At 48.4% G+C, this 14,545-nt stretch overlaps 1 protein-coding gene across 4 annotated transcripts in view; it reads right to left on the bottom strand.

Annotated features, from left to right (window-relative positions):
* Positions 1-14,545, bottom strand: part of LOC144755825 (myosin light chain kinase, smooth muscle-like) — a 730,231-nt gene that overhangs the window by 579,933 nt on the left and 135,753 nt on the right. For all 4 annotated transcript variants that reach the window (XM_078645121.1, XM_078645117.1, XM_078645120.1 and 1 more), the window contains one exon: positions 224-271. The gene's annotated coding sequence lies outside the window, so the exon portion shown is untranslated. The remainder of the gene's footprint in view (positions 1-223; positions 272-14,545) is intronic.

Here is a 14,545-nt window from a genome sequence, read left to right as displayed (position 1 = left end):
CTCAGTGGCAATTCACTGAAGTTAATAGGAAGAACATGTGAGTGTTCAGGCAGAAGACCTCTAGCATCATTAACTTAATGGTGCTTAACTGCTCTGCAGCTCCATTGTTTTCAATGGGCAGCTGGACAGGTTCATTACATACATCAAATATACATAATAAACACCCTCAGTTGAAGGCCGAATGTTAAGAACATGATCTATTGCTTCATAAGCTATTACTTACGCAACTCAGAACTTTGGCCCTTCATATCACCCGTCCTTGAATGCGTATCTGCAGGCAAAATGAAAGAGAACACAGCCTTAGTGTTTGACATTATATCTTCACTGGTGAAAAGATCATCATTTAGTTTTATTACATGCATAAAAACTTCCTGAAGCACATTGTCTGAAACGTATTGCTACCACTAAACCTTCTGGCTCCCCTTTGGACATCCGGCTGCTTGTTATCTTATGTCCGTTGGTGCTTATATTACTGGTGATATAAACCAGATTATTAACACCTCTTTCAGGGAGGGCAAACTCCCGGATGAGTTCACAAAAGCTATTTCTATCATAATTCAGACAAGCATTGGCATAGCCAATCAGTCTCTGCAATAGGAGTGCCACATTTACAGACACAACGAAAGGGGTGCTGCAGCGGGGAATCAACCATTTAGCATGCAGGCTGTGGACAAAGGCTAGGAAATATTCATTCATTCATTAAGCTTTATTGCGGCTATTTCAGCCAGAAAAGCACAGAAGTAATTTTTGCAATACATTAAAACATAATCAATAGCAGCATTGTCAATTGCAATTCAGTTCAATAAATTCATACATTGTGCAAAAGTCGCAGTCGGAGTGCAGGTAATCAACCATAGAATTGAGGCTATAAAAACATAATTTAAGTCAAAAGATTAAAAGGAGATCTAAAAGTCAGCGAGCAAGGGGGGCGTGGCCAACTGCCGAGCATGGTGGCAGCTTGAAGCGGGAGCTCCTTCAGGCATCCCGGCCCGCACTGAATATCCGTACAATAATCCGGTTCATCACCTGCCCGAAGAAGCGGCATCGGCTCGGGGAACCGAGCGACACTGTCTGCTCCGATCCCGGTGAATTTTGGCTGCCGGGAGGTGGTCCTCTCTGCGACGGAGTGTTGGGGCCTGTGATTGCCTGGCCGCACCGACCTGGCGTGCTTGGCGGGGCCGGGCGGAAGTGCGTCCTGCTCGGCTTGGGCGCGAGGGCTCCGGCCGACCCTGGCGGACCCTCGGACAGTAAGTAAGGTGCTCCGGCGCTCAACATAGCCGGCGCGGACCTCCATGCGAACGAGAGGGGCTGCTTCATCCGAGACTGGCTGCGTGCATCGCACAGGCATAGAACAGGTACCTCCGTGGGTGAAGACGGCCCTGGGACCCGGACGACGCCATTTAGGGAGACACAGGCGACCGGCTGCAGCGCTCACACTGAGAGATACGGGAGACGGCACTGGGGGCTCAGCAAGCCTCGCACAGCGCCGCGACTCGGAGTCCCCCTCCGAAATCCTGAGAAGCCCTTGAAACCTGGTGCAGGGGGTGCTTTCTGAGAAGGCGTCCATAGTGGGGCCCGGCCCACTGAGAGGCACCGTAACGCTGCTACTCTGCTGCAGGTAGGGGCTCCGACGCAGACCACAGGCCGAAGCGCCGAAGCGCGCCACAATACAGTGGACACAAGAGGTCGGAGTGGGCGCGAGGTGAGATCCACGCACACAATACTGGCGCCGGCGGCCTGTCCATCGAGGGGACCGGCTGGGGCACGCCTGGACCCTGTGACTGTAACTCCGGGCACTTGGAGCCAGCGGGACACCTGTTCGGGTGCGCACAGCCTGTAGTGCGAGGAACGCACAGGAAATTGGCGTGTGGCACTGACATTGCCGCAGGGACCGGGCTACTTATCCACAAGCACGGCGCCATGGCAGGAAAGGGTACGAGAAGCACGTCGACACAGGCAAAACTAGACAAATTTGCGTACAGCCAGCATGGACACTCCCAGGGCGGCGGGCGCCATTCCGCAGGTGCACCTCCGGACACAGACGGAACTAAGAAGGTCACCCTGGAGGACATCATGAAAACCCTCACCGAGGTACAAACGACAGTGGGCACAATCTCCTCTGAGGTTAATTTGCTGAGGGCGGACTTTAAGAAAATGTCGGAGAGGGTGTCTCAAGTAGAAGTGGTTACGAAATCGCTCATAGAGGACACCTCGGACCTGCAAGTAGCAATGGAGCGAATGGAGAAGGTCACTAAGCAACTGCAGGATAAGTTGGACGATCAAGAAGGGCGCTCACGAAGAAACAACGTCCGCATCCTAGGCCTTCCGGAATCAGAAGGAAAAGGCGCCATGGATCTATACATAGAGGACCTCATCAAAACCAAGTTGCAACCTAAGGGATTGTCACACTTTTTCTCTGTTGAAAGGGCACACCGAGTGCCGGGAGGAACACCCAAGCAAGGAGCCACGCCACGACCGGTACTAGCTAGGCTATTTAATTTTCGAGACAGGGACGCCATTTTACAAGCGGCGAGGGTCTCGCCACCGGTTAAGATTCAAAACTCGACTCTGGCGTTCTTTCCAGACTACACGGCGGAGGTGGCTCGGCGCAGAAAATCGTTCACCGAAGTGAAGAAGACGCTGCGTGACAAAGGCCTGCCTTATTCAATGCTTTTCCCCGCCAAATTGCGGATAGTGGCCGATGGAAAAGCGTGTTTTTTTGATACGCCGGAGGTGGCGCGAGACTGGCTTGATGGATGGAGACAGGTGGGCCAGCCACAGCGCCCGCACAGAGAACGCCAGACCCATCGCAACGGAAGGACGGCGGAGCAACATCCGAGTCAACCCACGCACGAAGAGGATGCCGCGAGAATGGACTCTGATCTGGAGAGGGACCCACTTGATTCAGGACAGCCTGTCAGGGTTTGATTAATTATGCTGCGTGAGGGACAACACGTTGGCAGCATTTGGGACCTTGACGCCGATGGAGCTGAGTAGGGCGGGCTTCGGCCGGTGCCTGTAGGGGACTCACCAACCCCACGAGCAAGTAAGATAGATAGGGATGGGATTAAGCACTCTGCCAAGTTGGGGAAGCGGGCGGGTTTTCGTCCATGGTGCAGGGCAGCAGGGAGGGGGTGGGGGGGAGAAGTTGTAATGTTACAGTTTTCGTTCATAGTCATCACTAATTTCTTGTGGACCACGGTCCTATCGCAAGCCATACACTCATGGAATTCCAGCACACATCATTGCTTATGCGACGCACCGCACTGCCACACATCAGTGACACTGATCGCAAACCTAGATGGCCCGACAGGTAAGGGATGCTCCCGCTGAGGGCGCTCATGCAATGACGTCGGTGCCCCCACTGAGACTACTCACGTGGAACGTTCGAGGGCTGGGGGACAAAATTAAAAGGGGTCTAGTCTTACAAACCATCAAGCGCTCTGGGCCTGAGTTAGTGCTGCTTCAGGAAACACACCTGGCGGGGTCTACATGTAAAGCACTTGACAGACGTGGTTATGCAATGGCAGTGCATGCAGACTTCACTACGGGGTCTAGGGGCACTGGGATATTACTTAAAAAAAACTCATCCTTTATGGTTGGCAGCCGCAAGACGGATGATCAGGGTCGATTTGCGGCGCTCTCTGGCCAGTGGGAGGGGAGGCCCCTCAATGTGATATCTGTGTACATCCCCCCGGCCCTTCACTCTACAGCGCTGCCGGCGCTTGGGCAGTTTCTTCTTGATCTCCCTGAGGGGGATATGGTCATTGGGGGGGACTTCAATGCAATATTGGACCCCTTGCTGGACACCTTTCCCAGGCGGGACCGCCCGAGAGGAGCGGCGACACTCCCTGGATTTTTAAGCGCACTGGGCCTCACAGATGTTTGGCGTCACTTGAACCCTGCGGCGACCCAATACACGCATTACTCCTCTACACATAACAGCCTTTCGCGCATTGACTACTTTTTCTTTTTGGGGATGGGAGTGGGGCTGGTGGACAAACTGGAGATTCTACCCAGGGGCATATCTGATCACTCCCCCATGTCCCTCCACCTTACTACCAGAGAGAGGAAGCGCGCTAGAATATATCCGATATACCCCAACTATTTGACGGTCCCTGGCATTAGGAAGAAACTCAAACTGGCCACAACACACTACTTTAACGAAAATGTGGGAACGGTTTCCTCACCCTCAGTGCTATGGGAAGCGTATAAAACAGTTCTACGTGGAGTGGCCATAGCGGCTATCACAGGACACAAACGTGACTCCAGAAGTGAACTCGCAAAGTTGGAGTTGGCGCTCAGCACTGCGAACACCGCCCACATGGCGGACCCCACCCCTGACACCTTGCATACACTGCACCTCCGACAGCAACAGCACCAGACTCACCTCACAATGATTACGAGGGGGCATCTAGCACACACCGCACACAGAGTATATGACGTGGGTGACAAGGCTGGGAAAATGCTGGCGTGGTTGGACAGACGAGGTGGTAGTCACAGAGGGGTACAGAGCCTCTATGCACAGGACGGACAGCTACAAACACACCCTGAACAAATAGTACGCACCCTAGCACGCCACTATCAGGAGGTCTACACCCCGGTGCGGACCGTATCGGAACAGGAGGCGACGGCGTCGCTCGAACACATTGCTATCCCCGTGCTTTCACAGGAGGCACAGCAAGACTTAGACTCGGACCTGACGGTGGATGAAATTCAATTGACCATACAGGAATTACAGTCCGGCAAAGCCCTAGGGCCTAACGGGCTACCCGTAGAATGGTATAAGGCGACAGCCTCCGTGTTGGCCAAACCCCTACTGGATATGTATGCTGAAAGTGTGGAGAGGGCAGAGCTCCCTCTCGACCAACGCACGGCCACAATAGTGGCCATTCCTAAGCCGGCCAAACCACCGAATTTATGCACCTCATACCGGCCCATTTCTTTGCTCAACGTTGAAGTAAAGATCTTGGCGAAACTCCTGGCCAGTCGCCTGACCCGACACCTCCAAACCCTGATACATCCTGATCAGTCGGGTTTCATGCCCCACAGAAGCACGGCAATGAATCTGCGAAGGATACATGGGGTGTTGGCGCGGGCGCATCTTCTTTCAGACCAGGCCGTGGTTTTGTCCCTAGACGCCAAAATGGCGTTTGACCTGGTGGAGTGGGAGTATTTGTTTGCTGTCCTTGCTCGGATGGGCTTCGGCCCAAAATATCTTGCATGGGTGCGGTTGTTGTACGCCTCGCCGGTGGCACAGGTGGTTGCAAATGGACACATTTCGCCGCCATTCCCGCTGGGGCGCGGAACTAGACAGGGGTGTCCACTCTCGCCCCTGCTCTTTGCTTTGGTATTGGAGCCATTGGCCATCCTGCTCAGAGCGACGCCGCTGTTCCGGGGCATCACATGGGAGGAAGGGTGGGAGGATAAAGTCTCCCTGTACGCGGATGACATGCTAATATACATGATTAATCCTAACGAAGGGATCCCGGCCCTGTTGGCTCTGTGTGATGAGCACGGCAGGGCGTCAGGTTACACCCTGAATTGGTCCAAGTCAGTAATATACGTACTTCGAGGCCCGGCCCCTCTACTCCGGAACGATTGTCCCCTACAGTTGGCGGCCACTTCCTTTAAATACCTGGGTATTTCCATCACTAATGACGCCACGGAATTCCATAACGCGAACCTGCTGCCGCCTCTGGCTCGCCTACGTACTGATATTAAGTACTGGGCTGCCCTGCCGCTGACCCTCCTCGGGCGTGCGGCACTATATAAGATGATGGCTCTCCCTAGGTTCCTCTATGTGCTTGAGAACACCCCCTATGTGGTGGCACCGCGTTACTTTAAACAGGTCGCTGCGCTAATTTCCAGCCTGCTGTGGAGCAACGGCCCAGCTCGCATAGCACAGGACAAATTGGTGAAGAGCTGGTATGAGGGGGGGATCGCATTGCCCAACCTCCAGTTGTATTACTGGGCGTCCCAACTTAAGATAATTAATCACTGGATCCACGTCCCGCGGGACGACCCCGCGTACAGGGCGGATTGGTCGCAGCTGGGGACGGACGGCATGCTTTCAGTGCTTTACAATTTCCCGCAAGTTAAGAACCTACTCGGCCCGACGTTCCATACGGCAGCATTATGGCACACGGTGCAATCTCGGTTGGGCTGGAAGGGGAAAATCACAAAGATGACGCCATTGTGGGACACGAGAGAGCTGGGCAACCTGAGGTCCTGTAAGGGTTTTGCGAGATGGGACCACATTGGAATTTCCGTGGTTGGGGATCTTTGGGACAGGGGTACGGTGGTTACGTTTCCACAACTCCAACAACAGTATGGTATGGGAACCACTGAAATGTTTAGGTATGTGCAGATCCGACACGCACTCCTACAGGCTATTCCCCCTGACACCACACTCCCAGAGTCATCGCCACTGGAGGACAGACTGTTAACTGAATTTATGGAGCAGAAGGCGACCTCTCTCACGTATAAAAAACTGGTCAACAATTTGCCAGACCCCACACAGAAACTTAGAGAGAAATGGGTTGAGGAAATAGGCGACATGGATGATACAGAATGGAACGAAGCGCTTGCGTCACCAAGGGAAGTAGGCATTTCGGCTAGGTTCAGGCTAGTGCAACTCAAGATATTACACCGCACTTACTACACCAGAACACTTCTTCACAGAATACAGAGGGCGGCACACCCCTTTTGCCTCAGGGGTTGCGGGGAGGAGGGAACTCTGCTTCACACATTGTGGGATTGCCCTCTGGTAATGGACTTCTAGAAGCAAATTATGCGCACGATCTCCCAGGCTATTGGGCTCTCAATCCTACCTGAACCCCGTAAATGTCTGTTGAACATTTGGGATCCTAGTGACCTGGACAGGTATGGCAAGCTATGGGTCACATTGGCGGTCACAGTGGCCAAAAGGGACATTGCACAGAAATGGGGTGCCCCGGAATTGCCTACGGTGGCTGGCTGGATCAGGAATATTGACCTCCTCATGGTGAAAGAGAGAGCAGTTTACGTACTGCGGGCATGCCCACGTAAATGGAATAAGGTGTGGACGCCTTGGAATAAATATAGGGGAGAACCGTGTGAACTCCTGCCGGAACATGAGGACTTGGACTCTGAAGAGGAGGAGGATTAGTGAGGGTGGGCATACATATTGCATCGGGTAGATGTTGGGGTGGTGCGGGAATGTAATGATATCTTTGATGTAGTGCTGGACATGGAAATGGCTAACACATGAATATGGGCGGGATTAGCCCTCTACCAAGTGATGACTTTAGTTGGGTTTTAATGTTTCATTTTTCTTTGATGTAAGTTAATTTTGCCAGGAAGAAATTGTTATAACAAACTAGGGAGGAACACGAGGTGGGACATGGGAAGAAACTGATGATGTGATGAAGGACGAGAGTCTTAATAGCGAATGTCTCCTTTGTATCCGTATGAACAGGATATCCTCACCCTGTAAGATTGCAATCTAATGACCACAATTCCTAAGATGTTAACTGAATTCGCTGTGACGGTGTTCACTATCAGCAATAATATTATTGTACACTTGGATTCCTGACAATAAAGAGTTTAAAAAAAAAAAAAAAAAGTCAGCGAGCAATAATTTTTAAAAGAGAGCAAAACATCCCACATAGTACATAAAAAGGTATCCAGAAAAACGAAATCACTAGTAGCTAAATAGCTTCCTTTACCAAAAACATATGTTTAAGCCACATTGCAAACAGAAATTTTGAGCAAACCACAGCATATACTAGTGCAGTGTCAGATTTCAAAATCCTTAGAAGATCTCGATAATTTCTAATGCCCATGTTCTTACACAATTGGATGATCCACTTTGCCCTAGATGTTTTGTACGCAGGGCAGAAGAACATTACATGGGTCAGAGTTTCCTCCTCCACCATGCAGCCTGGGCATAAAGACTTTGTGTGTCCAGCCCACTTATCAGTTACTGCATAGAGCGGGAGGGTTCCCTATCTGAATTGCAAGTATAGCCTCCTTGCTAACGGTGGCTGAATCTGGTCTAGAATCAATTCAAATTGATAAACTGACTTAAAATCCAGAAACACCTGTGTTAAGCTTGTCATAGCTACTCCCTGTATTACTCTTGTGAGTTTATAAGCTCTCACAGTCTTAGATAATTGGCTTTTGGAGATAGCTGGGCATGCTTCCTCAGGCGAGGACCATAGGTGGAGAAGTGTGGCTCAATGGTTAGAGCAGGCAGACCTTGATGCAGAGCTCTGGCCAGGGATCAGGGTTCGATTCCCGCCTCGGCGGGTCTCCGACTCATTAATTCCCCTGACTGGATATTCTTGCCTCAGTACCTGTTCTGATCATGGGTCCCACGCTGCAACTCTGGGCAATAGCTTGCTTAGTCTCCACAACGGCCCCAAAAGCGCTGGGATGCCTGGCTGCACCTGGGGGGTGCCCAGGAGTGGACATTTCCCAGGAAAGCCAGGAAGGGTTCCTAAGCGGTATACGGACAGCGCCGGGACACCTCCGGTGGAGGTAGCTGTGCGCTTTACAAATTCCGACATTTGACATAGGTCCTCCATGTGCATGGCACGGAAGGAGTCCTTAATAAACGAAAACCATGGTATACGGCCTACAGCCCCCAGCAATGAAAGTACCGCTTTCAATGCATCCCTATAATGCCTTAATTCAGGTGTGCTCCACAGCCGTTGCCAATATAGCAGCGGCCTAGCCGAAATAAAATCTTCTATTGGGAGAATTCCCAGGTCCATTTGTAGCGGGACCAGGGGGGTGCTTATTGGTAAAGCTAAAATGTTTCTTATGAGCTTATTTTCTGTACGTTGGAGGCATTTAGGCGAGCAGTGGCCCCAGAGTTCTGCCCCGTAGGTGGCCGCCTCCCTAGCTTGGACTTTATAAATCTCAAGTATCGGGCTTATAATCTTTGTCGTACAGGATTTATGGACTTTCGTTAACCCTCCTACAGCTTGTAATAAATTTCAAATTTGCCTTGGCAATTTGGGTGCTCCATCCCATCTTGTCATTTAGTGACAGACCCAAATAGTCAAATGTTTTAACTTGCTCTAGCGGTCTATCATCCATCAGAGGATATGGGCAGTTAGTGGTAGTGGCATTGAAGACCATATATTTTGTTTTATTAATATTGACCACCAATTTTCTCTTCTTGCAGAACTGGACAAATTCGTTCAACACCTTCTGCAACCCCAATTGGTGACATAGAGAGGAGCAGGGTGTCGTCTGCAAACATTAGGGCAGGAAATTTAGATGACGCGATTCTTGGAGCATCTAGGTCTTTTGCGAGAAGCAGGTCATCTATCAGACCATTTAGAAATAAAGAAAAGAGTGTCGAGGCCAGTACGCAGCCTTGTCTGACACCCTTTCCCACTGGGAAGGGCGCTGTTAGAGAACCGTTCTTCCCGTATATTACCCTAGGATAGGTGTTTTCATGAAGGCGTTTAAATTGGAAGCAAAGATATGGCGGAACCCCCATGTCCAGTAAGATCTTCCATAACTGGTCACGGTCCACCATGTCAAATGTAAGATACAAGCTCCCCCCTTCTAAAACTACATGCTTCCAGTAAATTAACTGGAGCCTTAATAATTGGTCTGTAGTCGAAATTTTCTATCTGAATCCTGCTTGTAATGGAGTTAATATATCTCGCGAAGCGGGAGACGCAAGTGGTTTAGATAATCCCCGATGCAGAGAGGAGGGGCGGGGCGGTCTCGTGGCGGCCCCTGCAGCTCTCTGGGCACTCGAGTCCTGGTTCCCGGTCTGCCAAACAAACAAAATCCAAGGCGCAGCGTCTCCCTGGCAAATATGTTACAATAATTTAAAGAATTTTGCATGCTGTAACGGATGAGTGCTTTTTTTTAACTTGGGAAGCGTAAGTAGAGGGAGGATCAACTATAAGGGAAGAGAAGGCATGTTATCACAGAAATATTACAAATATAGAAGTACAAATGGGAAGAAAGCACAGTAGCACAGGGCAGATACGCCATGGTTACAGAAAAGGTAAGCATGTCCATATAAAAAAAAAACACAATGAGGGGAAACAAGGAACAAATACAGTGAGGACGGCTTAATTAAGGCATAAGAGAGCACTTCTAAATGGAGCGCAACTAGGAGTAAAGCCATGCGTATGTGTGTATGAACGGCGAAGACTACGCACACCCACATGTGCACGAGGAAGGCCCAAGTTTGCACGAGGAAGAGTCTGCAAACAAGAGGGATAGAATGCAGGCGCCCAACCATCCAACGGAGAGCATACATGCTAATGCAAAGTGTAACGCACACCACATACATCAGGAAGCGAATACCATCCCCAAAACACATAATAGGGACAGGCAGAGAGCGCACTCCACATACAATAGGAAGCACCCTTCACTGTAAAGGGTGAGCACTACTGTCTACAAGGAAAAGATGGGTGTATAAGAGAAGACGTTAGAGGTGGCTCAGGCTGCAGCGTGGCACAAGAAGCCCCGGGTACAGTTCCCTGGGGGAAGGAGTGAACAATGGTTGCGCAGTGCTAGAGAAAACTGCCAGAGCACTGCTCACCAGCGATGGTAATCCTGGACCAACCTGTCAATGCTTTTATAGGCCTCATGCTTCACGGGCATCAGGCTGGGGCAGTCCTCCTCCTGCCACTATTTTCTTTTTTTTTACAGATAGTGGCGGAGACGTGAAATCAGCAGAAAGCGACACCCCACAGGGCTTAATGGGAGTGCAGCCACGCGGGGAAATGGGGGCAGATGCCAGTGTGTAGCAGTCACCAGGGGAGGGAGTGGCCGCATCGGACTCAACTCAAAGCTGCGTCCCGGGATCCTTTCCCCTGCCGCGAACATGATGAGCAGACACGGAGAGAGACAGGGGCTTGGGGAGAATCTCACACGGCACACCCTGCTTTTTTTGTGGTTTTGTTTTTGGAGCGATGAAACAATAAGCTTATGCCACCAGCACACAGATGTTGTAATTGTGTGACACACTTGCAAAGTAAAACCACGCCGCCACTGTGACAGATTTCTCCCGCCCTTCCCCATGCGCAGTCAATGATGGGCAGGGGGAATAAAAAGCGGGACAGGATAAGAAATAAAACGGCATTCAGAGGAAATGAAAACACCTGTGCTCCTGAGGAGGACTTGTAAACCAAGAAATAATACGTTCCTAAAATGGTCATACAATGAGGTATAGTGGAGGTATAGTGTACTGGCTCCCTGCTCTTGGGGAAGGGTGAACACAGGAAGAGGCATGACAAATGCAGGCCATAGACAAATGGGGAGAAAGAATAGGAGAGTGCCAATAGAGCCAGCAAATAGGAATCCTATAGGCGGGCTGAAGTCCACAAAGTAGATACGGCATGTCTCTTCGAAACAGCATATGTGCTGTCTACAGCTGAGACCTAAAAAGGCTAACTTGAACCTCAAACAACCCACTAATTTTAGGCATATATCCTTGCTGCCTTATCTCTCCAAATTGATTGAGAAAGTGGCAACCAATCAGCTTCAGTATTATATAGAGGAAAATAATTACATTGACTCTGGCCAGGCTTGTTTCCACCAGGTTATGGCACTGACTATGTGAATACCTCAGCAATGGACAATCTCAAATATATCATGTACAGTGGAGGATCATGAGTAATAATACTCCTTGATCTCTCCAATGCCTTTGACACAATAGATAACTCCATTCTTCGTCAGCGGCTCTCGGAATGTGGAATCACCAATCAGATTGCAAAAGAAGACAACAAATTATGTTGGCCCCCTTCCTCTTGGCAGCTAGTTCATTAAAGTGGGGAGTCCCACAGGGTTCTTTCCTGTGCCAATTACTGTTTAATGTATATGTCCAACCTCTGGCTAAACTGTTAAACAACCTGAACATCACAACTTACCTTTATGCTGATGACACAAAGATCCTCCTCAACCTCACTAACGATGAAATAACTTCAAAGACCGCTCTGCCTACCATTCTTACTTCTACTCTGATTGGATGAGAGTAATTATTTTAAAACTCAATCTGACTAAAATGCAAATACTCCCTGTTGACAATCATATCAACAAATGAGACAATACCTTATGGACTCCCCACTTATGGGGCTGTCCCAAATGTGTCGCATTGGCACGCAACCTTGTCTTCTCTTTAGACATGGACATTGACCTGGATCTTCGAATTTCCAAGGTCACCCAGTCCTGTCTATATCAAATACCCCTCTTGAAACAGATGGTTTCCTTCCTTAGGTACTCTCATAAAATCCAACTGGCCAATGCTTTTGTTCAATTGCATCTGACTACACCAACTCTGCTTATTTGGGGTCACCTCTTAAAGCAATCAATAAACTGCAAAAGATCCAAAATGACCTAGCCAGGGGCACCTATGGGCTTATAAAATGCGACTCAGTGACTACCCACCATAGCAACTTCAGTGGATGCCTGTAAGGAAGGGTATCATCTTTAAAACATCCTGCATCACGTACAAGATCAATAATGGAATTCCTGCCCTCTTCACCCAAAAAATTAAAATTACATTCCTTCTGGTAATTTAAGATCATCTTATGCAGCATTCCTATTGGTTCTCCTTTCAGATTCTGGGAGCGATCACTTGGAATTCTATTTCCATTGATATTTACTGTCTACTGTCGCTGTTGAATTTTAGAAACACCTAAAAAACCTTGCTTTACATTAGCAGATAATAAGCTCTCAATTCCACTTTGGTCATCAGTATTTCCCAGCACCAAGGGACTCCACTTCGGGTGTTAGTATGCTATAGAAAAAAAAAATAATAATAACAACCATTTGTGGTTGAGGGTGGCACACCAAACATTTGTACCCATGTCCCACTAAAACTTGTGATAGCACTGGCTCACTACCATGGTTACACTTTATAGCCTTCTCGCCCACTGTAGAGGGCTATACCGGCTATTAAAGGCCCTCTCCAGCGTTAAAGGCCCGAGCCATCGGCTCGGGCCTTTAACATGGGATAGGGACTTTAATAGCCGGTATAGCCCTGCTACGAAGGGCTATAAGGCTATTAGAACATTCTGTCACTAGAGAGCAGAATGTTCTAACAAAAAAAACAAAGCCTTCAGGGAGCGCGAGGGGATTGGAATCCCCTCAGGCTCCCTGAAGCCTTTGTTCACAGCCAGAGCTATGAACAAAGAAACATTGGAATGTTGGAGCTCCAGGCTTATACCAGCCATTATAAGCCCGGAGCACTCAATTGTTTTCAATGGAGCTACAAACATTCCAAAGTTTTAATAAAAGTTAATGTCTCCACAAGCAGCAGCAGTTTATGAACCTTGGTATTTTCAATGTATTATATTACGTGAGAATAAAGATGTGTAAATCCTTTTTCTCCACGTCACATCTCTTTTACCAGAGTACAAAATGTTGAAATACCTTCTGTTTTCGTTGAGCAACAGACTGTGAGAACACTTTCCCATAGAAACCACCACACAGAAGTATAACCTTTTTACTCCAATCTGAACGGTTCATTATCAATTCAAAGTTTTATTGCAAATGCCTTTTTTCTATGAAATATTCATTAATATTCTTTCAATGCATTGTGTGCCAACCTCAATTTTGTAAATCTGAATAAGGAAAACAAGCAAAACTAATGTGCATTAATCAGAAAAGTTCCTATATTCAGGGCCTCTTTACGAGTATAAGTGCTATTTATTGCGCCCAATAAAGAACAATACCACGGGATATGTTATTTATCGGGTGTGATATATAGCACCCATTATGAGTTTCTAGGGAATAAAATGCAGAATTTGGTACAGATTTCCGCAGGTTTGACCTGCCCAAATTTAAAGGTTGAGGTACTAAACGCTTCCAAAAATTATTGTATACATTACATACTTTCCAACTCGTAATGAAGCTACAGTGTTTTTCATTATTCATGTGGTACTCAACTACGTCAGTTCGTGTCAAAGCTTATTGTTACTCTCAGGCACGCCAGTTCTGAATGGACTCCATTTGCTTCAGAGTATGCTTCTTCCACCCATAAGTCCACAGGTATCCTGTGATCAGCTGACCTTCTTGCTACAAAGTTACTCTTCTCATATAGAGATCAGTGATCGGATGACTATGCATTTGCAAATTAACTCTTCTCTTTCTGTAGTATATCAAGATAGAAAAACTGCACTGCAGGCCAATGTGAAACATTGGGGACTTATCTCAAAACCAAGTTCTCTAGTTTGGCCTTTAAAAGCTAATACATCGAATTTTTCATCCAAAAGATTTTTCTTATCATTCCATTTGAGCTTGCGACACTTCCCACCGTTGGGTAACATAATGGCCAGCATCTAAAACCTTGACCTATATTGAGTCTGGCCTCCTTGAAAAGTATTGCAACTTGTGATCCTGCTTGTCCGGTTTTAATGTTATTCTTATGTTCATTTACCCACTTAGCTTTCTGTACATAAACTTTAACTTATGGGTATTTAAGCAAGTAAACACAACAATCAATCACAGGTGATAATGCGGGAAGATCAGAATGGTATTTGCACTGTGCAAACTAGGAACAGTCTCCAGTCCACGATGCACT

Source organism: Lissotriton helveticus, chromosome 5_1 (genome assembly GCF_964261635.1).
Source record: "Lissotriton helveticus chromosome 5_1, aLisHel1.1, whole genome shotgun sequence".
Lineage (NCBI taxonomy): Eukaryota > Metazoa > Chordata > Amphibia > Caudata > Salamandridae > Lissotriton > Lissotriton helveticus.
The sequence above is the reverse complement of the archived record's forward strand: the minus strand, read 5'-3'. Positions and strand labels throughout refer to the sequence as shown.